This window comes from Pinus tabuliformis, chromosome 5_2 (assembly GCF_031772625.1).
Source record: "Pinus tabuliformis cultivar Carrire ecotype Pingquan chromosome 5_2, CPIR1, whole genome shotgun sequence".
NCBI classification, from domain to species: domain Eukaryota; kingdom Viridiplantae; phylum Streptophyta; class Pinopsida; order Pinales; family Pinaceae; genus Pinus; species Pinus tabuliformis.
Window position 1 is genome coordinate 121,808,136 of NC_142306.1, and position 25,736 is coordinate 121,833,871.

The 25,736-nt window shown below is 36.2% G+C and overlaps 1 pseudogene; it reads right to left on the reverse strand.

The window, feature by feature from the left end:
• Window positions 1–21,993: 21,993 nt before the first annotated feature.
• LOC149157802 (UDP-arabinopyranose mutase 1 pseudogene) lies at window positions 21,994–23,127 on the reverse strand (annotated as a pseudogene).
• Between the last annotated feature and the right edge of the window lie 2,609 nt (window positions 23,128–25,736).

Consider the following 25,736-nt stretch of genomic DNA (forward strand, 5'->3'; position numbering starts at 1 on the left):
TCAAGATATTATAATATCATATATAAACAACTATCAAAACATATAAGCATCATAACTTTGTCTCTTCAAACATCAAAACAAGCTTACGATATAACATTTGATCTTTCAAAAATATCTCAAGTATCATAATCAATTTTTAATATTTCATCCAATCAAAATAAAATGTATACCATCACCACATGACCATTAAATAAATATAAACATCAATACTAAGATAATTTTGCGTGCATTTCCAATTTTGAAATCTCCCTCTCACTGTCTTCCTCTATCTTCTTAGTGTCTACTTTTGAGTGACCAAAGATAGACTAGGAAGACTTAGTGCTAGGGGATTTGATCGGTGGTGGTTTTCCATTTTCTTGAGTCGATGGTTTTAGTGAGGAAGGCTTAATATCAATGGGTTGTTGGCCTTGAGAAAATGAGTAAGTAGAAGTAGCAACAAGGACAATGATTGTCACAATTATTTTCTTGTGAATGCTTCACCAATTGGCAATCCAAGAGGCAATTCTATGTGGGTTTGCTCCCCACCCATCATTTACAAGATCCGGGAGGTTGAGAGATGTTTGCTATGTTGAGATGAGACTACAAGGGGACATTATCTGACATAAAATCTAAGTAAGCCTTTCCCACCCAAGAAAATATACCAAGTTTGTGCTCGTTGGTTAAAATCATCAGAATTTGCATCAAAATGTATAGAAAACCTTATCCTCATATTCCTTCCTTCTCTCCACATGAAATTTGGTCTCCTTCCCTTTCCTCTTGGAGATCCAGATGAACCTATGCTAAAGAAGTTCATCTAAAAATATGCACAAATCAGGTAGGTAGAATGATGATCAACAAGTAAACTTTGATAGCATGGGCTTAATTTACACCAAGGATTTTTTTTAATGAAAAAAAATTTTATTATTTGACATAGTTTGAACAACTTGCTTTGTTTCACAAGATTTTTTGCATGCAAGTGGAGGAATAGTTATAAAGTCAAGAGGAAAATGATAAATTAATAATATACTCAAGGAAATTAATTACTACTCCCCAGGAAATCACTACCCCAAGTGCTTGTATAATGCTAATTGCAAGAGAAAACCCAAGATTAAATATCCTACCAAAAGGGAAACCAACGTTTAGTATTACCCAACTTCCCGTGGGAATATCAGAAGTGGGTGGGAACCTACTTCCAATAATAAAATCAAGAATTATGGATGCAGGCACTTGCGAGGACAAAACATGCATACTAATGCTAGGAGACTAGTGGAACAAAATAACATGACCAAAGGTATTCCCCAAATGGAAAAGTTATATGTCGAAGGCATAGTTGAGGGGGAAGATATTTCACTAAGTGGTGGAAAGGATATGGTCATTGTGACTCTTCTAGTCACATTTGGAGATGTGGAGATAATCCTTCCCATGCGTGATTAGCCACTAACATTTGACATCATGTGAGGATTATTTAAGTATGGAAAAAGATCACTAAAGGGTTTATTCACTTGACCCAGTAAAGTGTCAGTTGTTGCTTAAACTCTCAATGAAGGAAAAGTCCAATCCCATACGCGAAAGATGAGAGAAACTATTAGGGAAGCCACCCACTGTCACTTCAAATTCCTTGTCTCTCACTTCTAAGTAAAGGGAAAGGTCCTAAAACCTAAGGGGGGAATCCCTAAATGCCAAACTAAGCCCAAGTCATTGAGAGAAAAGTAGTGGATGCCATAGGAATTGGCTCAACATGAACATATAGACTCATTTACGATCACAGTAAACTTGAGAACACTAAGAACAGAAGGGTGTAATACTTGCTTTGATTAGGAGTGTTCTACTTGTTTAACATACATAACCAATAATTTTAATATCTTGCACACAATGAAGTTAGTAAACCATCATATCAAGTGCATTTCATATGCATTTTAAAAAGTGCATTTCATGTGCATTTTAACAAGTGAGTGATTTATGCCCATAGATGATAGTTTTGCGTCCATATCATGATAAGAGTAGGGAAATTTACCATTTAATGGGTAGAAAAATTTAACCATTTGATGTCATAATTAAATTGACATTGCAATAGTGGATCATAGGATAGTCTATTGCACGAAGTTTATCGACAAGGATAAAAAACAACCTACAAATTCACACAATTAAGCTAGACACTCTATATAAATAACATGATTGCATTCATCAAAGATCAAAGATAAGGTAATGGAGACATGACTCTTTCATTCCCTAATGAATACATTGTTAACTTGTTAACACTACCAACACTCGAAATGCAAACAACACCACCAAACAAATTATGAGAGTAAGATCATCTTATCATGTTCTTTCATGCATGAATATCAGCAACTAAAAATGTGTTGGTAATTCAATGCATTTAAATTTAAGTTATTTATTGGCTAGGGTAAAATAAGAGGATTGAATGACTAGATTCCCTGATATTTTAAGTGATCTAGAAGTGTTGAGAAATGTAACTAGTTTTGGTCATCATAATTGTTGTACTAATTTCAATATGCATCCTATGTAACAAACAAGAAAATAAGAAAGGAAGTATTTAATATTAAAGAATGGGTTTCATGCTCATTATTGATGGTACTCTAGCTAAAGCATGCTTTTCTTGCTTCTAGGGATTGTTACGTCTTAGGATTTATTGTCATGAGTCAAAGGAGTCAACATCATGTTTATAAGACCTCGATCAGGGTGCGAGCCGATAGTTAAGCACTCAAACAAGGGATTAATGATCTGTACCGCAGCGTACAGTACCACTACCCCCCACATGCTCGAGGCGATGGGTGCGGTGGCCCCTTGCATGATGGAATGCAATGTATATGGGAAAGGTGGAAGCGAGAGTAAAGACAACATTGGTTTTAGTAACAGTGAAGGAGGGAAGGTTGGTGTTTATCAGAACGATTGCAGACGAGGAGACTGGTGCAACGGGCGGGTTCTGTGGTGCCACCAACAGAAACAAGCCTACCGATTGTGCCCGAAGGTTAACGGGTATGTACTCAGATATATCTTCGCTCTCGTAATGTTTACCTAGTTTGGTTTTCATTTAGGGGAGAAGGGAGGAATTATGGGGGAGAGCTACAAAATTGAGAAGTGTTGGGGGCGTAGACTGGTGGCATATGCTTGGTTCTGTGTCTATCTCTCGCACCTGTTTGGCATACTCTCCATTTCTCTTTGCTTTGAAGTTCTCCTTTCCCGTATGGGAATTCTGTTGGCACTAGACAGAGGGCCTAGTTTTGCAGTTCGTAGGAGTCCTGCTGGTAAAGCTAGGGAGATGGGCCTTGGGGGTAGAGTTGGCTAGTCCACCTACATTCTGGGTGGTAGCCTCTACTTTAGGTCCATGTGTAGCTGTAGAGAGGTAGGTAGCAACCTCGACATGAGGGAGAAGGTTGAGATTTACGAGCGGGAAGTATGAAAAAGGAGTGGCATTAGCTATGGCATGCATATTGGTGATGGAAACTTCATGGGGCTCAGGGATGGGTGGATTATTGGATCAGGTCCTCCTTTCACGTCCTGGGCAAAGGGTAAAGGGTATGCTAGCCAAGGTTGGCGGAGAGCTGGTAAGTGGCTGCACTTACCAACCTGGAATTGGGGAGAAGAAGCAAACCAAATTGAGGCTGAGAGGAGGTGTCTGAGGCGAAGTGTAACTGTTGGTGTTGGTTGTTGGTCAGCCCCCTCCGGGGAATTGACCTATGACCCCGAAGGGACAGGCGCTACAACCGACATGGGAAGGTCTGAGGAAAGTGGATTGGTGCGCAGTAATCCTACCACCTGTGTGAAAGCTCCTTGTCATATTATGTTGAATTGTAACTGGATTATGGTTTGTTGCAATGAACAGGGTTGGGTCAGAGAAACCATGGCACGTCTTGCAAAAACCCGTGGCCATGGAAGGAGGGCCCAAGTGACCAGGAAGGACACAAAACTAGGCACGTCTGAGGGACGCAAAGGCAGGAAATCTGTTGAAAGGCTAATAAGTGAAGCAGAAGTTGCCTACCGTGAAGGCACTAATGAGGAAATTCACAAATTGTTAGAGGATTGGGAAGAAGAAGTGAAGTAGGAGAGTGAGATAGACACAGAAATGGAGGACTGGAGAACCCTTGTCCCAGATCCTGGAAACACGAGGGGAAGAATCACTCAATTCAAGCAAACCCTCTACTTGTACTGGTTGATGAAAATCCTGTTGGGTAAGGCTATGGAACATATTTTGGTGGGCATGGCTGTCACTGTCCAAGGCATGCCGAATTACAAACAAGAATTCCAGAAGGTGTAGTTTCAACTGCACAAACAAGATGTTTGACTTGGATGAATTGAGAGGCACCTGCCTTGTATCTTGGTCCAAACTGAGATGCCGAGGACGAATGCCAAAGATCCAGTGCCTGTGGAATCTACTTTTACTTAGCAACATGACTAGCTAGTCTACTTTTAATGGTTTTGTTTATATATGCAGATAGCTTTTACATTTCCTTATGAAAATATATATGTATGTAGATATCTAGAGTATGGAAAAGAATCTGAGACTTATATAGCTTGGATAGAAAGACTGAAAATCTTTTGTTACTGGATGGCATATAATGCGGATAGGTGGCCAACGGACTTGGTTTCCCACTGGGCAAGTTGAGGCCACCTAGCCAATATATGTGGTGCAAAGTTTCTTTATAATTAATGAAAAAGGAGGATCTACCAAGCTTAACAAAAAAAAAACATCATGTTTATAAGACCCTTCCAGGTATAATATATTTGAAAATAATTATTTTTTAGTCTAGAAAGTCTAGAAATATCCAAGTGTACAAGTCGACCTTGGGATCATCAAGTTAGCCTAAAGGAGGGCATTGAACCCCTTGATAATGCTATATAAAGGAGCAATTCAACTTCATTTGAAACACACTCACTTACAAGTTTGATCTACAAGAAAGAGTTTGATCCGTAGTTGGGAAAAGCAAAAGGAGAGTGAATGCCTAAAAGAAGCTGGAAGGACAAAATTTCTTGTTTTTGGGCTCTATCTCTCTCACATGTGCAAAATTATAGGGTTTATGGTTGTAGAAACATGCCGAAGTTGCAGGTCTGAGTTGCACTAGGACAAAGTGTAGAGTCTGATAGTTGGAAGAGGGAAATCCATTATCTTTACATTGTTGACTTTGGGAGAGCTATATTGCTCTAAGTAGGTCTCAAGAGGAGGCTTTATTAGGGTTTTCAAGAAGCTACAAGGATGAAGTTACTAGGTTGAGGTTGCAGGTCAAGTATTAGTGTTGTAATTGGAAAGTGGAAGTTGCAATGTGTAGTAATTTGATGCAGAATATGGGAAATATTGAGAAAGGGCCGACTTGGTACTGGGAGAAGGACTTGGTTTAGGGATTGGGTCTTTATATCTCATCTAAAGCATATTCTAAGAAGAAAAGAGTTTCTGGGGTTTCCCCTTGGAGGGGTTTTTTCATTGCTGAGAGCCTATATATGTGTCCTCTTTTGTTACTGTTATTGTTCTTGATATTGTTTGATGAAATATATAACTAAAGAAGATAAAGAAGCTAACTAAAGATTTACACGCAATATCAAGGTTAAGGAAAATAAGATATAATAGTTGTCACTTTACATTTTCTAACATGGTATCATAACAAAAGTGAACAAGGAAGGCAACTCAAAGGAAACTAAAAGGATTTTTTGATCAAAAGATAGGAAGCTCTTGAAGCCTAAAAGAAGAAGACTACAAGAAACATTCTCTTGAAGGGATCTGGTTAAAGGCTCATTTGTAGAAGACCCTTGTAATTTTGGGTTTCTACATTGAAGAAGATAAAGACTACATTAATATCGTAAGGAGGGTGTTGATCTCACAAAAAATAAGTCTATTTGTAAGGCAACAATCTTGGAAGTTGTTGGTGGAGGAATCCTAGGGAAAATTTTCAAGGACATCATCAAGAACTCTCCAAAGGTCTTGAAAGAATCAAGAAGGTTGGAGACATCATCAAGGAGAATATTGGTCATTAAGTAAGTAACATATTATTTCATCATGCCTGAATCTTTAAGTCATATAGGTTCTTTCTAAAAAGAGAGAAACAAGCTCATCGGGGCATCAAATCAAGCCCTCGTATAAGGAGAAAAAAACCCAAGATGAATAACCACCGTCAATCCTGTATAAGATTCAATGTGTCCCCTCACCTTCCAATACAACCAAACATCAGTGCAATTGAGTAAATGAGATTACAAATCATGGAACAAAGTGGGCACTTCATGGTGGCATGCCCTTCCATAGTGGGATTTAGAACATACAAGTGTCTCCAAGTTCAAGAAGAAGGTTAACCAAGGACCCTATTAGGCGGTTTCAACCTCTAACGAGATGACATATTCATGGTACATGTTAGGGTCCAACACTAACCCCTTTATTTATGTAATAAAACCAATGGGCCAAGTCAGAGTCATAGTTAATTAGAGAGTCAATAAAGCCTGCATTAATAATTGTAAGTGGTTGACCCGCATTAGAGAAAATGGACCACAATTAGTTGTAAACTGACCATAGTTAATAAATAAAGTGGTTAAATCGTGTTATGCAAGGGACCACTAGTAGTTAGGGTTTTGGATGTCATTTAGCTGTAAATAGTCTTAGTAAGGGAAATATCATCGAGTATTATTGTAATTGATCTCTGCTCTATTGGAGGTTGCCCCCTCAAAGAGGCAAGTGAACATTGAATCTTCTTTTGAATAATAAAATACCTTACAATTTTTCTCATTTTTTGTGATAATTATGTGTTTTGGGCCATATTTCTTTGTAATTCTGGTATTCTAGATTTCTCGTAGGTCAAGAGTATAACAAGTGGTGTCAAAGCACTTTCCAAGGCCATTTCTACCTCAATTTTTTGCAAATTTTTTTTTAGGCTAGAGACGTGTTCTAGCGTCTTTAAATCAAGGGATCTGTCATTGAGCGGATAAACCTGCGGATTTGGGGAGGTATGCACGCTGGAACTACAAGAGGTGGTCATGCTTTTTGGACTCCCTTGTAACCATGTGGGTACACCTTCGAGTAGTAGCGCATTAGATAGAATCGTGCACAGACTGCACTTCCATGTACCCTTGGGTATATTAGAAGCCCCTTAGGATCACTTGAAACCTAACCTTAGATAAGTTGTCGGTTGTCTTGCTACTACAATACACTGAGAATAACACTTGGGGAGATTACTCGCACATACAATAGGGTAGTTGGGTAGTACGGCTAAGGGTACGGTTGATCCTCCTTAGTTAGCACCCTAAAATATTGCACCGAGTACTATTGTTGGACCCCTATGTATATTGTGATCTGTAGCACTTGACACTCCTTTGTGACCATAGTTCACTCCACTATCTGAAGAGCGCCCTCTACCTTATTTTCCAGATCATATCCAACAATTGGGGTTATGTTGCCACTGTATAACTCAAATTTAGTCGTTGGGGTTTTCACAGTGCAGATCAAACTCTTTGTGTGGTGAGGGTTTTGGCTGCCATAGTCCATTTCAGATTTTCACAGCACATTTGGCAGTACCAAGACCTTGGGGTTTCTGTTGCTACAGTCTATGCCTGATTTTCACAGGAAATTCGACAATATCAAGATTTTTGGAATTTGACCACTGTAGTATTGATCAACGGGGAGTAAAACTCCAAAAAAAAGACTAAAACCATCCCAGGACACTTGCAAGAGACTTAGCCCATAAGATTCAGGATGACAAATTGGTTACAATGGTACCATTCACTTGTAAGCCCCCATTTTTTCAGCAGTCCCAAATTTTTTCCCGACATGGCTTCAAGTGACCCATGCCATTAGACTCCTGAGCTTGCCCTCTTTCCAAGCAGACTACTCTTAAGTAAGCTCAAAAAATTTGACTGGGGTTGGTGTATGCTAGGTACCAGATCTCAAGTTATGGCTGCGGAAAAGGCAGTCGAGAGGGTCGACCACCTTGAGAAAATATTTGAGGTATTTGAGGAGAATATTACCAAACAGATCTCACAACTAACAACCCTTATAAAAATGTCTCATAGGGAGGAGCCTAGTGTTGATGCACACATAGAAGGAGAATCCAACCATCACATTCACTTCCATGGAAATCACCACTCTTCCAACCACTGAACACCCAAGCTGGACGTGTATAAATTTGATGGCTCTAACCCTGCAGAAGCACAAATGGAACAATATTTCTCCCTTAATGATATCTTCCAAGATGGAACTAAACTACATGTGAGAGCGCTTTACTTGGACCAAGAGAGATGGAAGTGGTGGCAATGGCATCAAAATTTTTATCCAAGGAGAGCAACTTGGAACATGTTCTCAAAAGCCGTATGTGATCGCTTTGAATGGGAATCTAATTTTTTGGGTTGTCTCACTAAGCTCTGGCAAACATGTACAATAAAGGACTACATTGCAGCCTTTGAATAATTGGCCATCAGAACTGACGGTCTAAGAGATGACTGCTACTTGGAATGTTTCATCAGTGACCTAAAAGAAACCATCCAAGACCATGTTTGGATGCACCACCCAGCTACTTGGTTGGACGCATGCCACAAGGCCTTAGATGTGGAAATTCCCTTAAATTCCCAGTCCAATCGTCCAAACTTAGTCGCCAAGGCACATCCCACCCAAGCTCAAGGCCCCACCCAAACACTTAAGGTTCAAAAGGTGTCACCGGCGGAAATGATCGAAAGAAGGAAACAAGGATTGTGCTACTACTGTGATGAAAAGTACTCCCTTGGACATAAATGTAAGGAACCAAAATTATTTCAAATTGATTATACTGATAACATCACAACAGATGAATCTCCATCCCTTGGGGTGCCCGAGGAAGAAGAGGGGGAAACCCAAATCGATAATGATCTCACAGCTATGCCCGATGAGCCAATTATATCACTACATGCCTTGGATGGAATTTCTTCACCTTAGACTCTCAAAATCCGAGGCTTTATTAAACATCATATAGTAGTGGTATTGATTGATAGTGGCAAGACTCATAACTTTATCCATAAGAGAGTCGTAGAAGCTGTTAATTTCTTTGTACGGGAAGTATCTAATTTCCAAGTTCTTATTGTTGATGGGGGGAACATGAAATGTGAAGGCCACTGTGAAAATATTAAGCTTCAGATATGAGATTACCACCTAAAGACCCACATGTTTGCCATTGAAATGGGTGGTTGCGACATTGTCCTGGGTGCTGAATGGCTTTGCACACTGGGCCCTATCACAATGGATTTCTAGGAGTTATATATGAGCTTTAAGTAGAACGAACACAATTATACATTAAGGGGACTCCAGGAAGGTGCTATTACTATCATCAACTTGCATTGAATGGAGAAGCTTTTGAAAAAGGGCTATCACGGAGTAGTCACCTAATTTAATGCCATCAATTCCATTTTATCTACTACTCCTCATATTCATCCTAAGATGCAATAAGTATTAGATTTCCACTAGAGGGTCTTTGACAAACCTAAAGAGATTCCACCCTCTAGGGGTTAACATGATCATAACATCCCTTTGGTCCTAGGTGTCCAGCCACCTAATGTCCAGCCATATCGATATCCTTTTGCCTAAAAGAATGAAATTAAAAAAATCATCAAGGAACTCCTCAAAGTTGGTGTTATCCATCCAGCATCAGCCCTTATTCATCTCTAGTGGTCATGGTTTTAAAGAAAGATGGAGAATGACACGTGTCCAGAATTTCAGGCCCTTAACAAGCTCACTATCAAGGACAAATTTCATATTCCAGTTGTTGAAGATCAGCTTGATGACCTGCATGGTGCTAAATTCCTAGCTAGACCTCCACTCGGGCTATCACCAAATACACATGAAGGAAGTAGACATTCCCAAGACCACCTTTCGAACTCATGAAGGTCATTATGAATTCCTGGTCATGCCATTTGGTCTTTGTAATGCTCCATCTACTTTTCAAAGCCTCATGAAACACCTTCTGAAACCATATCTCCGAAAAGTTGTCCTGGTCTTCTTCGATGATATTCTCATCTACAAAATAAGTTGGGACGAACATCTTCAACATGTAGATTACATATTGCAACTGCTTCGAGATCACAAATTATTTGTCAAATTATCCAAGTGCTCTTTTGTCGTGGAAGATGTCGAGTATTTGGAACACATTATTGGTCATGAAGGAGTGAGGGTTGATTCGAAAAATGTTCGGGCAATCAAGATTGGCCCCAACCAAAAACCTTGAAGAGTTTGAGGGGATTCTTGGGTCTCACTGGCTACTATTGCAAATTTGTCCACATTTATGGATGAATTGCTAGACCCCTCATTAATCTTCTCAAGAAAAAATCATTTCTCTGGAATGATGCAACTCAGTAGGCCTTCTTGGCTCTCAACAGGCGATGTCCTGTATTGGTCCTACACGACTTCACCAAATCTTTTGTGATTGAATGTGATGATTCAGGTAAAAGTATTGGCATTGTATTAATGCAAAAAGGTAGACCATTGGCTTTCACCAGTCAAAAACTTAGTGGAAAACATTTGGGTCAATCTACTTATTAGAAATAAATGAGGGTCATCTTACATGCAGTGGACACCTAGTGGCCATACACATTGGGGCGACATTTCAAAAACCGCACGAACCATCACAGCCTAAAATATTTTCTAGAGCAACGTCTATTGTCGCCACAACAAAATAAATGGCTGGCCAAAATGCTGGAATAATATTATGAGATGATTTACAAGAAGGGGTGTGACAATGTAGTGGTTGATGCTTTGTCGCGCCAGTTTGAGGATGAGAGCACCATTCTATAAATCTCTCTTCTTATACCAGATTGGATTGAAGAGGCCTACAAGGAATGGTTCTCCCACCCCTCTCTTTCCCAACTCATTAGTAACTTAAGAGAAGATCCTAATTCCTCAACAAACTACTCTTGGAAGGATGAGATTCTTCGCTACAAGGATCGATTAGTGATATCCACAGCCTCCACCCTTAAAACCCACATCTTGGACGAGTTGCACTCATCTCCAATTGCAGGACATTCAGGATTTCAGAAGACTTATGCTTGTGCACGTCGTTCTTTCTTTTGGATTGGAATGAAAAATGACATTCTTACTTTTGTAGCTGAATGTGATGTGTGCCAACACAACAAAGGGGAAACAATCAAGTTACCGGGAACCTTACAACCATTGCCACTCCCTGCTTCTATCTGGACGGATGTTTCCATGGATTTCATCACTGGTCTCCCAAAGTCAGGAAACAAATTATTCATCATGGTGGTTGTTGACAAAATTTCTAAATATGCTCATTTTTGCGCTCTACAACACCCATTTACCCCGACTTTTGTGGCTCAAATTTTCTTGGACTAGATCTTCAAATTGCATGGCATGCCAACTTCCATTGTGCTTGATCACGACCCCACTTTCAACAAATTTTGGTAGGAACTTTTCAAGCTTCATGGAACACAATTCCAAATAAGTACCGCCTATCATCCCCAAACTGATGGTGCTTCACGTGAGACAAGCAACATCAATATGTACATTGAATAACTTTAGTTGAATGGTGGTATAATACTAACTATCATGAAGCCACCAAAATGACTCCATATGACGCAGTGTATGGCCAATTCCCACCTTCACTTGTTTTTTATATCCTTGGATGTTCTAAAGTACATGCAGTTGATCAACTTCTACAAAACTATGTCACCATTATCACTCATCTCAAAGATAATCTACATCAAGCTCAGAACTGAATGAAGCAACATGCTGACCAACATCATTTTGAGCACTCATTTCAAGAAGGGGATGACTCCAACCATATAAGAAAATATCTCCCAAAGAAAAGGGTTGTCGGAAACTAACACCAAAATTATATGGGCCTTATAAGATACTTCAACGCATAGAAGCAGTTGCCTACAAACTGGCCTCGTCACCTACTTCAAAAATCCATCCGGTCTTCCAAGTATCATGCCTCAAAAAGGAAAGTGAACATTGAATATGCTTCTGAATAATAAAATACCTTGCGGTTTTTCTCATTTCATGTGATAATTCTGTGTTTTGGGTTACATTTCTTCGTATTTATGGTATTTTGGATTTCTCGCAGGTCAAGATTATAACAGTACATCCATCAAATGGAAGGTGGCACATGATATAATGGTGGAATGAAGTGGGGCATCAGGGGAAGGCTCCAAGCCACATGCCACATCACAAGGGTAGCTATAATAAGGGAAGCCCACACTTGTGTATATGAATGTAGGAGGGAGAAATCATGGTACATGAGTTGCCCTGACCTTTGTTTTTCCACCCTTCTTCAAATTCCTTTTGCTTTTTATTGATTTTTCTTTTAAACCTGCTCGAGGCTCCAGGGGATGAGAGCATGATGTGTAAGAAATAACAATGGGTGCCCCTTTAAGGTGGGATAGTTTGTCGCCCACTTGGGTTTGGGACAATCACGGGTTCCTTAATGATGAAAGGGGTCGATACAAGGGACCCTAGGAACTAGGGTGATGATCATAATGATAGGGGTAGAGCTCATGTTTGGCTTTTTCCCACGTGCTAAATTTTTTTGGCTCGGCCATATTTTGCATTTTATGGTACATTTCCTATTGAGAGTGGCCAAATTATGTTTTTTATTTTCTTTTTAGTTGCATCAACCTTTGGGGCATCGTTCTAGGCACGACCCAAGGTGTGGGGAAGGCTAACTTATTGTGGACCCAATGGAAAATTGTGGACCCAAAAGGGAAATATGGTGAATGTGGTTATAATGAGTAGAAGGGGGTGATGTATATGGTGTCGGGAAGCAGGACCACACAACCAAAATTAAGGTTTCCCATGTAGTGCCACCCCTAAAGATAGTAGCCAATAAAGGAGATCCCATGAGACTAGGATACAACGCTGCCGCAAAATAAAAACAAAGAAAATAAAACCCACACAGCCGAAGAGGGAAGAAATGGAACGCGCACAACCCAATCTTCCACAATTAGGAAGAATTGGAAGATTTTTAGTTTATCTCACAATATTTCCATATATTTAGAAGAGGAGTCCTAGACAAGAGAAATGTAGAGATATTTGTTCTAAGGGGATTCACGCTCTTGCCAATCTCCCAGAGCCCGGTTAGTTGGATTTTGGCAGCTCGAATTTCAAAGGGAAGGGTGTCAATGTGCAATATCTAACTCACATGTTCTCTTATGGGTGTCAATGTGCCATATCTGGTGGTGCATGTTAAGTTGATGGTTTTAATGACACACCTTACAGGAAGGTTTTATAACTATCCACATTACTTTCTACCTACAAAGCCCTCTTTGAGTAGGTATAATTGTAATATTCAAATTAAAATTTCTTTTAATCATGAATAATGGAAAGCCCTCTTAAGTAGGTGTAATGGTAACATTAAGTTAAATTCTCTTTTAATAGTGAATAATGTAAAGCCCTTAGGTGTAATCGTATTTATTCAAATTAAAATATCTTTTAATCATGAATAATGGTGAAGGGTGGTCGTAGCAAAAAGTTGTATAAAGAATAAGTCGATTTCGAATTCTTTTGTTTCATAACCACATGGTCATCATTTTTGGGTCAATTTTTGTTAATTAATTTGTTTAAAATTAGGTAAGTTGGGTTACATTTTTTTTAATTAATTTGTTTAAAATTGGGTAAGAATTTTTTAAAATTATAATTCATAACTATCCACATTACTTGTTACCTGTAAATCCCTTTTCAAGTAGGTGTAATGGTAATATTCAAATTAAAATATATTTTAATCATGAATACTGGTGAAGGGTGATCATAGCAAAAAGTTGTATAAAGAATAAATCAATTTTAGATTCTTTTGTTTCATAATTGTGTGTTCACCTTTTTTGGGTTAATTATTTTTTTAATTTATTTATTTAAAATTGGGTTACTTTTTTTTAATTAATTTGTTTAAAATAAGGTAAGAGGTTTTTTAAATTATAATTTTAAGGTGTCTAATTTATGGAATTTTAGTGTTTTATGGATTTTTTTATAGTGTTAAATCTTTTTCATTATAGGGTGAATATTTACAGGTTTTGAATTGGTGAACTTTTCTCATGGAGTGTCTTAACATAATACTCATTCACCATTAATCCAAGCCCCATGGTTAAGTGTTAAATATATTTACACATATAAAAATTCATTTTAAATAATAAGAAATTACAATCTCACCCAAAATTGTATTATTGAATTCTAACAAAAAAGACAAAAACATCTAATAATTAGATGACGCCTTTCTAAAGTATTTTTGGATGACCACCTAACATCTCATTAATAGATATAATGATTCAAAGAAGCAAAAACGTAAGGGGTGGCATAAAGTTTATAGAGTTCTTTAAGGTGAAGTAAGGATATGCATGTGCCTAGACCATATAGCTATGTAAACAAATTATCAGTCCCCACCTTGTACATCCTACAAAGAAGATTTATGATTCGGTTGGGTTGGGCTAGTCTTCCTTACGTAAAAATAATGGAAAAAATGTGCAACAAATATGTTCATTCAACCTACCCTTTCTATCAACAAGTTTGGAAAGAATGCAGGAGTGCAATTGGGCACACAGGTGCATGGGAGGGAGAGGAATTGGAGGAATCCTAAAAGGCATGACCCTTAAACCCAGTTGTCATGCTATCAAAGCCCTTCATCTAATCACATGCTAGGGGGTGTGGTTGGCCAGAAACAGGGACATTTTTAAGGGAAAACCTTCAGTACCTAAGTGTATTTATGTTGAAGACATCACTATCTTAATTCACTTCCCACAGGAAAAGGGTCTTGCCCCCCATAGAGTGATCAGGACAAAAATTATTAACCAAACAAGGTTGTGGGCCTATTTTGATGGAGCCTCAAACAATAATGGATGACATAGTGGAGGTGTCTTTGTTCTCTTTCTCATGGAGGCTCACTTTTATTAGGTTAAAATGGGTTTTGACATAGGAAAAAATAACCAGGCGGAGCTCTTGTCTTGTAAATACTTCTTGTTGTTTTCTCTTGTAAAGGGATGCACTCATATTCATGTTTTTTGAGATTCTATGCTCACTATTAATTGGCTTAACAAATCTCAAGTGTGAAAGAATATTATTCTCTCAGCTATTCTAGAGGAAACCCTACAAATCATCGACTCTTTCTTGTTTTTTATATGTGCTCGTATTTAAAGGGAGAGAAACAAGACAACAAATTGGCTCTCAAAAGAGGGCCTTGAGATGGATCAAAGACTGTGGGATATAATGGAGAGAATTAATGGGCATTCCTACGAGTTCTATCACAAGCCACATTGGGACAACAAATTAGGAATAACAAGAGCATAATACCTCAAGGTCCAAACTTCTTCTCTCTACTTTTTTGCTTATTTTTGTTTCAGCTATTCAGACAATTTATATCACTTTGGATGGAACAATTATGCACCTCACTTTGGTTGTAATTAATACCACTTATAATTTTTATGCTATAATGTTTTGATAAATGGTTTGGTTTTCTAGTCAAAGGAGATTTTTGTTAAGAGCTCACACAACAATTTTATACTACAAATGAATACACACAAGGTGTGTATCTACATAATGTAACTTCCAATAATTTCTCAATGAATGAAATTGTGGTTTTTTTCCATGTCTCTTATTCCTCTTTGCTTTTAAAGTAAGTGCCATTTGCTATGATCAAGGGAGTGTTTTGTAACTCTCATTTTCTAGGTCATTTGTATCCTTGCTTCAAGTAGTATGATGGAAAACAAAATTGTTCTTGTTGAAGACAAATTCAAAGGGAATTGCAACAAATTGTGAAGGCATTAGGGATAATTCTTGTTTATCATGTAGACAATGTAGTGAGAGCATTGGAAACTACTTAAGAGACATCTATAAAATATCTGGATAAATGCATTTGATAAAAATGTTCCACCAATATGGCATACAAATAAAATTGCACAATTCAACTTAGATGCCTATGCTATGGTAATACATTGTAGCTTGTACATCACAAATGTGGACCACACAATCGAATATGCTTTCAAGATAATATGAGATGAACAAATCCACAATAATGATAAAAAAATTGGAATGTAAATCAAAATAAATCAAAACATCACCTCTTAAATAATTGTATCTAAGTTAGAACAAATATTTGTCTTTAAGGTAACCTTGGATTAGTAAAGTTGACATGTCTAGACTTGATAAATATGACATACATGTTGGGCTACTACAAAAGAAATGATGAGGTTGAATTATTATGTGTATATATTTTAAGTGCAAAAGAGGTTAGGCACGTATGGTATAAGCACCTAGAAGAGGAGCACATGATAGAGCAATGCACAAGAGGCATAGAAATGTAGAAATATTGCATCAAGAGTGTTGCACTAGGGAAGTTGATGTCATGTGAAAGGAAGGTGAAGTGTCAAGCACAAGGAAATCAAGGCCATTATCTCCATTATAATCCACAACCCAATAAGGAAATACATTGCAAATTAGTATAATGGTTACTTCCTCCATGAAGATATTATATATTAATATATAAGGCCTACGAGGGTTGGCTAAAAATACTCTCCATCAATTGGTTTGTTGAGTTGGACAATCTTGATGTAATTATGATTCAATAAACTATAAGGAAAGGAGATCCTATGGTCCTTGATTTGAAGAAGATGTTTGGTGGATGGAAATGTTATGGGTTGGATTCAAATGGGTTCTATGGTGCCATAATTACTCAGTCTAATACAAATATTAAACTAGTCATTTTCTTATTATTTTCTCAAATCTTTGTACAACCATACACAACAAGAGTCTAGGCCACTCTTTGACCTTGCTTAATGTGTATGGAATCTATGAGGGTAGGAAATGGTTATGATATAATTTGATTTCATTATTTTTTTATAGATGGATAATCTTATTATTGGGGGTAATTTCAATTTGACTTTGAAAAATGATGATATTTGGGGTACTAGTAGTCATGAATATAGACTAGCTCATTATTTTGTTGAAAGATTTCAATTGGTAGGATGGGTAAACATCGAGCCTATCTAGCTTCAACCAATATGGAGTAATAATAGATCTAAATTCTTGCACACTTTTCCCTTGTGCAAAGGGTTGAGATATATAAAACTTGGGTTAGCAAGGTCATATGTTCATATCACATTCTACTATACTAAATTATGTAAGGATGGAGAACAACCTAGAGTACATTTTAAAGCTAATCATAGCTCGTATGAAGAGGAGGATTTCCAAAGGTTAGTTAGGGATCACTGGAAGCATTTTAAGGAGGGTCTAGGAGAAGTTGATAGTTTTATTCTACATTAATCTTGGTTAAAGAAAAAGTAGCCTGATGGGTAGGTGAAAGGACATTAAAGAGGGATTGCTTGCTAAATGTGGAGCAAGAACTAGAGTTTTTTTACTGTAAATACTTCACTATAAAATTTAGACAAGATCTCCTAGAAAGGACCACATCATTGTAATAGAAAAAGAACAAGCTTATATTAGGTAAAGAAAAAGAGTGGAGAATCAAGAGCTTAGCCTTTTGGATTACTACTAGTGACCAGAATACCAAGCACTTCCAAATTTTTTTCTAAGCACATGGGGAACAAGAACAATGGTTGGGAACTAACAAATACGGGTGGCAACAAGGTTTGGGGATTCCATGACTTGGTAAATATGGGGGTTCATCACTTCAAGGAGATATTTAAAGAACTTGATAGACCAAACCTAAGGGAGATACTAAATGTTGCGCTATATTTTCCTAGATTTGTTAATGAAGAAGAGAATAATATTCTCTATAGTCCAATGGCTAAGGAGGAGCTGATGTTTGTACTTAGTACTTTTTAGAAGATTCCTAGGCTAAATGGGTAGAATTTATAACTTTTTTTTAGACTTCTTTGATGTTCTTGGAGATTATTTACTAAGAGTTGTTGACAATACTAAGGAAATTAGGAAGATGTTAGGGACTCATTATTCCACCTTCAAACCTATTTTCTTGTGTAATTATATTTATAAAATAATATCTAAGGTGATAGCTATTAGAATCAAACCCTTAGTGTCTAATATCATTTCCTCTAAATAATATGGGTTTCTAAAGTGAATACTTATAGATGACGTGATAAGAAATACTAAGGAAATAACTACTCAATTTATTCTCCTCATATTCATGCAATAGTTATCAAAATAGACTTGCCTAAATCCTATGATAGGGTGCCATGGCTATATCTAAGGCTTCTCCTCATTCATATTGGCTTTGATCCACCTTTGGCAAAATGAATAATAGGTTGTGTTACATGTTCCTCCTTTTTTATTCTAGTTAATGGTTCTATCTTTGAGTTCTTTAAACCTTCTATGGGGCTCATGGATGGATACCCTTTGTCCCCATATTTTTCTAGTTGGTTGCATAAGACCTAAGTAGAACCATTCTTGAAGCTAGAAGACAAAGGATATCTTTGGACTTAAAATGGAAAGAAGGAACAACTAACCCAGATACTGTGTGTAGATGATGTTTTGCTAATGTGTTTTTTCTTTGAAGAGGAACGTCGACACTATAAAGAGATTTTAAATTATATTCTCTAGCCACAAAGATGGAAATTAATATTACAATATCTACTTTGTATTTACTTGAAGTGGAGGCTCAAAAAAGGAACATTTTTTAGCATAGTTTTCCATTCCTCTCTTGTGATTTGAATGACGGAATAAAGTACTTCAGTTATTCTCTCAAACCTATAAATTATGGAAAGGTTAATCAGATGTGGCTACTATCTAGAATTGAAGAAAGAGAAAAATTTTGTGTAGTTGTTGGATTTCATGGGAGGATATTATCTCTCATTGAGGCAACTCTAGAAGCCATTCTAGTCCATTCACATCTTATGACTCATATTTCAAAAGGTATTTTGGATTGGATCAAGAAGGTGTGTCATAAGTACACATGGAAGGGACATTATGATTATAAGGGATCCCATTTGACAAACTGGAAGGTAATTTATTTGCATAAGGATCAAGGTGGTTGGGGCATCACAAACATCTTCATTTTCAGTATAGCCTTAGTTTCTAAGTCACTTTGGAATTTCTCAACTAGAGATATTCTATGGAGAAGGATTCTACTTGAAAATATATATTTCCCTTGGCACTAGATTAGGAGGAGAATAAAGAGCATTCATAATGTATCCAAGAAGTGTAAATATTTGGCATTAGATTTTCCAATCATAGGTCAATTCCATACTTGGAAAGTTAGTTCAAGGGTTCAAGTTAGAGTAGGTATTGTTTTGATACTAGGATGTGGTCAAGGCATTTTCCTCCCATAATTTTTAGCCTTTCAGTTGTAGGAACAAGGAAGATGCACATTGAAAAAAATTGATAACGCTCTACCTACCTCAATTTGGAGCTAGGGTTGACTATATGCCTAGGCCTCATGCTTAGAAAACAATTGGGGTTAGTGTTGGGATGGATATTCAACTGAGATTAAGAAGGTATGCGCAAGAATTGGGGATGTAGATGATGAAATTGCTTGAGCTTATGAGAATTCTAGAGGCTTTTACACTACTAAACGTATACACAACTTTACAAACATCTGAGGTTCAAGAAACCTATTGATGTTGGAAGAAGGTATGGAATGCTAAATTCCCTCAAAAGTGCAGTTTGTTTCTTTCGCTTTCTCTCAACAATAAAGTTTTAACTTTAGACAAGCTTCAAAGGAGAAATAAAGCAGGTCTGAGCATTTGCATCCTTTGTAGAAGTAATGAAAAAACTTTCTTAATTTATTTTTAGAATGCCCTCACTCAAGAACACCATATGTGACTTCTACTTTTGTGGGATAAAGTGATGAGGGAAGATTGCTTTTAAACTTTATTCTATTAGAAGGGGCTTAAAGGAGTATAAAACACTTTATGTTGTTTCATATAGACATCCAAATATTTTATTTATGATTGAGAGAGTGAAATATTTTTACAGTTCTCCTTTTTATAGAAGATGAGAGTGAGATTATTGATGTTTTATTATATTTTTAATTAAACAAACAAAAAATGTATATTCATTTTTGTTTTTTACTTAAAATATTTTATTTATTGTTGAGAGTGAGTGAAATATTTTTATGGCTTCTCCTTAGTACGACCTGACTGAGATTATTGATGTTTTATAATGCTTTTAATTAAACAAACCAAACACATATATTCATTTTTGTTTTGTATTATATCTCACTTTTTTAATATATTTATTTTATTTTATTTTATAAAGAGACACATGTCAACTCCAAGTTGAACACAGATATACTTACATATCTCTCATATTGGGATGTAGAATGAGACTCGATAATAATAATAAAGCTATAATTTAGTTAATTTTCAAGTTTTTTTTTTTTTAATTTGAGCAACATGAAATGTATAAAAAGTTATATTAATACATAACTAAGATTTAGTGGTCAAGTCAAACTTCTATATTAATAACTCAAATATAAAGCATTCAAATATAAATATTAAATGATGATATAAATTAATCATATTTAACAAATTTGATGTGCAAAATTCAATATTTAAGTTTTAGCAATATGAGCTCTATGATGAAATAAGAATTTTGTTGTTTATCACTTATTAATTGTTACTAATTTTAATCTGTCATTTAATTTATGTGGCTGAATGAGTATCTATATAAATTAAAATACTATTAATTTATCCAATTGTTATTATTGTGAGTAATAAAAATGAAAATATTGTACATTCAATTCACAGAAAATAATTTCAACATTTTTAACAAAGTTTTTTATTTTTATTTTTTATTTTTTTAAAATATAACATTTGAATTCCTATCAAAAATAGATTCTAAATTCCTATCAAAAATAGAATTAATTTATTTATTTACCTATAAACTATCTCTATTTGATTATTCAAAATTGAAAATTGAAAATATACCACTATAAAAAAAAATCTTATACATAAAAAAACCAATATTTAAATGTTATAAAAAAAAACACTCCCTTAAAAACATAAGTGCAGAGTCCATACTAAAGTATAGTAGTGAGAAACATAGAACTCGCGTTGATAGAGCCAGATATGGTTTATCCATGAAGCCTGGTTTTTGTTTTTGTGTTTTTAGTACAACGGTTTATCCAAATGGTAGCTATAATCTCTGTAGACAATGAGATAATCACATTTTCACAAGTCAACCAATCTAATAATAAGGTTGCACTGCGTTTATTGAAGATTCATCACATTTTCACAAGTCAACCAATCTAATAAGGTTGCAGTGCGTTTATTGAAGATTCAGTGTCTTTTTAATTGTTTAAAATATTTGGAAATAAAATCAGTGTATTAAGAAAGATATAAATAAATAATATATAATATAAAAAATAAAAAATAGGTAGAAAATGAAATAACTATATATATATTATTTAAAAAATTCAGATTCATTATGAATATGTAACATAGGCCCGATAATCATTTAAAAAGATTGATTTGGAAAAAAACCAGTATAGTATTTTGTGAAACATTAACTACACAGATTAAATATTATATGCAAGATTAACTTGTTTCTGAATTGTGAAATATTTATATTTTAATTCTTTTAATACTTAATAAAATTCAAAAATAAAATAAATCAACAAACTACAATTATTTATATTTTAATTCTTTTAATACTTAATAAAATTCAAAAATAAAATAAATCAACAAACTTATCTCTCACAACCACATGCACAGCAATTTAGCACCTTTTTTCAACAAAAACTGCACTCTGCAATTCCCGTCCCAAACCAAATAAAAATATGATCTCAATAGCAGCAACGGATTGCTACATACACTAGATCCAAGCATATATATTCTCAAAAATATCTGATGTTTCCAGTGATGTCGATTATCATCTAACTGGATCAAAAACATATACTAGATCCAAGCATATATATTCTCAAAAATATCTGATGTTTCCAGGGATGTCCATTATCATCTAACTGGATCAAAAACAAATTCGTGCAAATACTGCATGCAGATTCTCAAAAAAAAATGTATCACTGTCACACCTACTATTATCTGACTGCATTAAAAAAAAATTATTTGCTAGAGATCAACTAGAATAGACTATCCATCTACCAAAATTATCATGAACTAAATAATATTGGGCACTGTTCAGAGCTGACAAATGCAAGGAATTAATGTGCCAGATCCTTGCTAATTCGTGGATGTCTTATCTGGTCCATGGGGAATTACTTCAGATTCTGCAGCACGGTTGGCAGTGGGATTGAGCTCATCCCAAGCTTCAATCCAAGTGACCATGGCATCTGCCAGCTTCTGGAAATATGGATCTATTACACCAAGTTTGTCCCTTACCTGCTTTGACAGCTCAATGTAGCATTGCTGGACAGAGGTACATTCCTTTGGAAGTGTAACAGATTGGAAAAATGGAATGATGTCCTCTTGCCAAAAGATTCCCTTGTACTCTTTCTTCAAATTAACAAAGGGGTTACTGGCCTTGCTGTGCCAAATGTATGGCAGCCCTGTCTTCACTCCCAATCCCAAGTGGTCGCAGATGACCTTGACACACCATCCTGCCCACATATCGTCATAGCGACCAATGGGCTGCCCATCACCCATCAAGCCAAAATACATTGCAGGGCCAATCAAGTCCCGATTGAAGGCCAAATTCATGCCACACATGGGGAACAGAGTACCCTTTGGAATTGTCAAAACTGCATCCACATACCTGGTGTTGCGTTCCCAAGGCTTGACAAGCTGTGTGGGGGCATCATAGTCAGGGATGTTCATCCAGAGGCCATGAGAAACTGCAGTGGGTGTTCCATGGCGAAGGCTGAAGGGGTACCCACGCACAAAATCTGCGCCCTCTCTGTATGGATCATACAGTGTATTGAAAAAGAATGGAGTTGAAGGGGAAAGCAAATTCAGAATGTGCTGGTGGAGAGCATTGATGTGATTTCCAGAGGGATCCTTGGCAACAAAGCAGTCATCATCAATTGTAAAGATGTATTTCTTCTTGGAGACCATGTAGCCGAAGCAACGACAGGCACTGTCTTTGAAGGAAATGCAGGAGGCCTTGGGTCCCAGGATCCTGTTGATATCGTTTCTGTTGTACAGTTCGTAATCGAAACCCTTGGGCACGCTGATGGTCTTCGATGGATCCCCATCCTGCACAATGATGAGGTGATACGGCTCAAAGAATGGCCTCCACATTTCCAGGAAATCCAAGTTCCGGATCGTGGGTATCACTATGTCCACCTCCTCCTTCAGGATCGGGGTCGCAGCACTAGAACCTGCCATCTTATTCATCAACTGATCCCAACTGCTGCAAAATAAAAAGAAATGGAACGCGCACTACCCAATCTTCCACAATCAGGAAGAATTGAAAGTGTTTTAGTCTCTCTTCTTCCACAATCTGGAAGAATTGAAAGTGTTTTAGTCTCTCTTCACAATATTTTCATATATATATAGGAGGAGTCGTCCAATGCAAGAGCAGTGTAGAGAGATTTGTTCTATGGGGATTCACCCTCTTGCACAGTCTCCCAGAGCCCGGTTTAATTAGATTTTGGCAGCTCGAATTTTAAAGGGAAGGGTCTCAACGTGCAATATCTGACTCACATGTCCTCTGATGGGTGTCAACTTGTCATATTTGGTGGTGCAATGGTTTTAATGGAACGCCTTAGTAGAAGGTTTTATAACTATCACTTTACTGGTTATCCGTGAAACAGGTTTTATAACTATCCATGTTATTTGCTACCTCTAAATATTTTTCTAGAGTAAGTATAATGGTAATATTCAAATTAAAATATTTTTTAATCAGGAATAATGTAGAACCCTTTTCGCAAATATTTTTTAAATGTGAATAATGTAATGGTATTATTCAAATTAAATTATTTTTTAATCATGAATAATGATGAAGGGGGATCTTGGAAAAAATGGTATAAGGAATAAGTCAATTTCAAATTCTTTTGTTTCATAACCACGTGTTCATTTTTTTGAATTAATCTGTTTTTAATTAATTTATTTAAAATTAGATAAGTTGGATTACTTTAATTAATTTGTTAAAATCAGGGAAGAAAAAATTTAAATTATAATTATAGCTATCCACATAACAATGTTACCTGTAAATCCCTTTTCTAGTAGGTGTAATGGTAATATTAAAATTAAAATATATTTTAATCATGAAGAAGGGTGAACGTTGATCATAGCAAAAAGTTGTATAAATAATAAATCAATTTTAGATTCTTTTGTTTTATGACCGTGTGTTTATCTTTTTTGGGTTAATTCTTTTTTTAATGAATTTGTTTAAAATTGGGTAGGTTGGGATAATTTTTTTTTAATTAATTTGTTTAAAATTAGGTAAGAGGTTTTTTAAATTATAATTTTAAGTTGTGTAATTTATGAAATTTTAGTGTTTTATGGATTTTTTATAGTGTTAAATCTTTTTCATTATGGGGTGAATATTTATTATGGGTTTTGAATTGGTGACCTTTTCTCATGGAGTGCCTTAACATAATACTAATTCACCATCAATCCAAAGCCTCATGGTTAAGTGTTAAATATATTTATGCATTCAAAAATTCATTTTAAATAATAAAAAATTACAATCTCACCCAATATTGTATTATTGAATTCCAACAAAAGAGACAAAAACATCTAATAATTAGATGATTCCTTTCTAAAGTCTTTTTGAATGACCACCTAACATATCATCAATAGATATAATGATGCCAAGAAGCACAAAAGTAAGGGGCGCCATAAAGTTTATAGAGTTCTTTAAGGTGAAGTAAGGATGTGTATGTTCCTAGACCAATATAGCTATGTAAAAAAATTATCGGTCCCCACCTTGTACATCCTACAAAGAAGATTTATGATTAGGTTGGGCTGGTCTTCCTTATGTAAAAATAATGGAAAAAATGTGCAACACATCTGTTCATTCAACCTACCCTTTCTATTAGCAGGTTTGGAAAGAATGCAGGAGTGCATTGGGGCACACAGGTGCATGGGAAGGAGAGGACTTGGAGGAATCCTAGAAGGCATGACTCTTAAACCCCAGTTGTCATGCTACCAAAGCCCTTCACCTAATCACATGCTAGGGGGTGTGGTTGGCCAGAAACAAGGACATTTTTAAGGGAAAACCTTCCGCACCTGAGTGTATTTATATTGAAGCCCTCACTATCTTAATTCCTTTCCCACAGGAAAAGTGTGTTGCCCCCCATAGAGTGATCAAGACAAGAATCATTTACCAAACAAGGTTGTGGGCCTATTTTGATGGAGCCTCAAACAATAATGGATGACATAGTGAAGGTGGCTTCGTTCTCTTTCTCATGGAGGCTCACTTTTATCAGGTTAAAATGGATCTTCACATAGGAAAAAACAACCAGGCAGAGCTCCTGTCTTGTAAATACTTGTTGTTGTTTGCTCTTGTAAAGGGATGCACTCATATTCAATTTTTTTTTGGATTCTATGCTCACTATTAATTGGCTTAACAAATATCAAGTATGCAAGAACATTATTCTCTCCACTATTCTAGAGGAAACCTTACAAATCATTGACTCTTTCTTGTTTTTAACATGTGCTCGTATTTAAAGGGAGAGAAACAAGATAACAGATTGCCTCTCAAAAGAGGGCCTTGATATGGATCAAAGACTAGGGGTATAATGGAGAGAATTAATGGGCATGCCTACGAGTTCTATCACAAGCCTTACAGGGACAACAAATTAGAAATAACAAGAGCATAAAACCTCAAGGTCCAAACCTCTGCGCTCTATTTTTTTTTTATTTTGTTTTCATCTATTCAGACAGTTTATATCACATTGGATGGAACAATTTTGCACCTCACTTTGGTTGTAATTAATACCACTTATGTTTTTTCTGCTATAATGTTTGATTTTGTTTTCATCTATTTA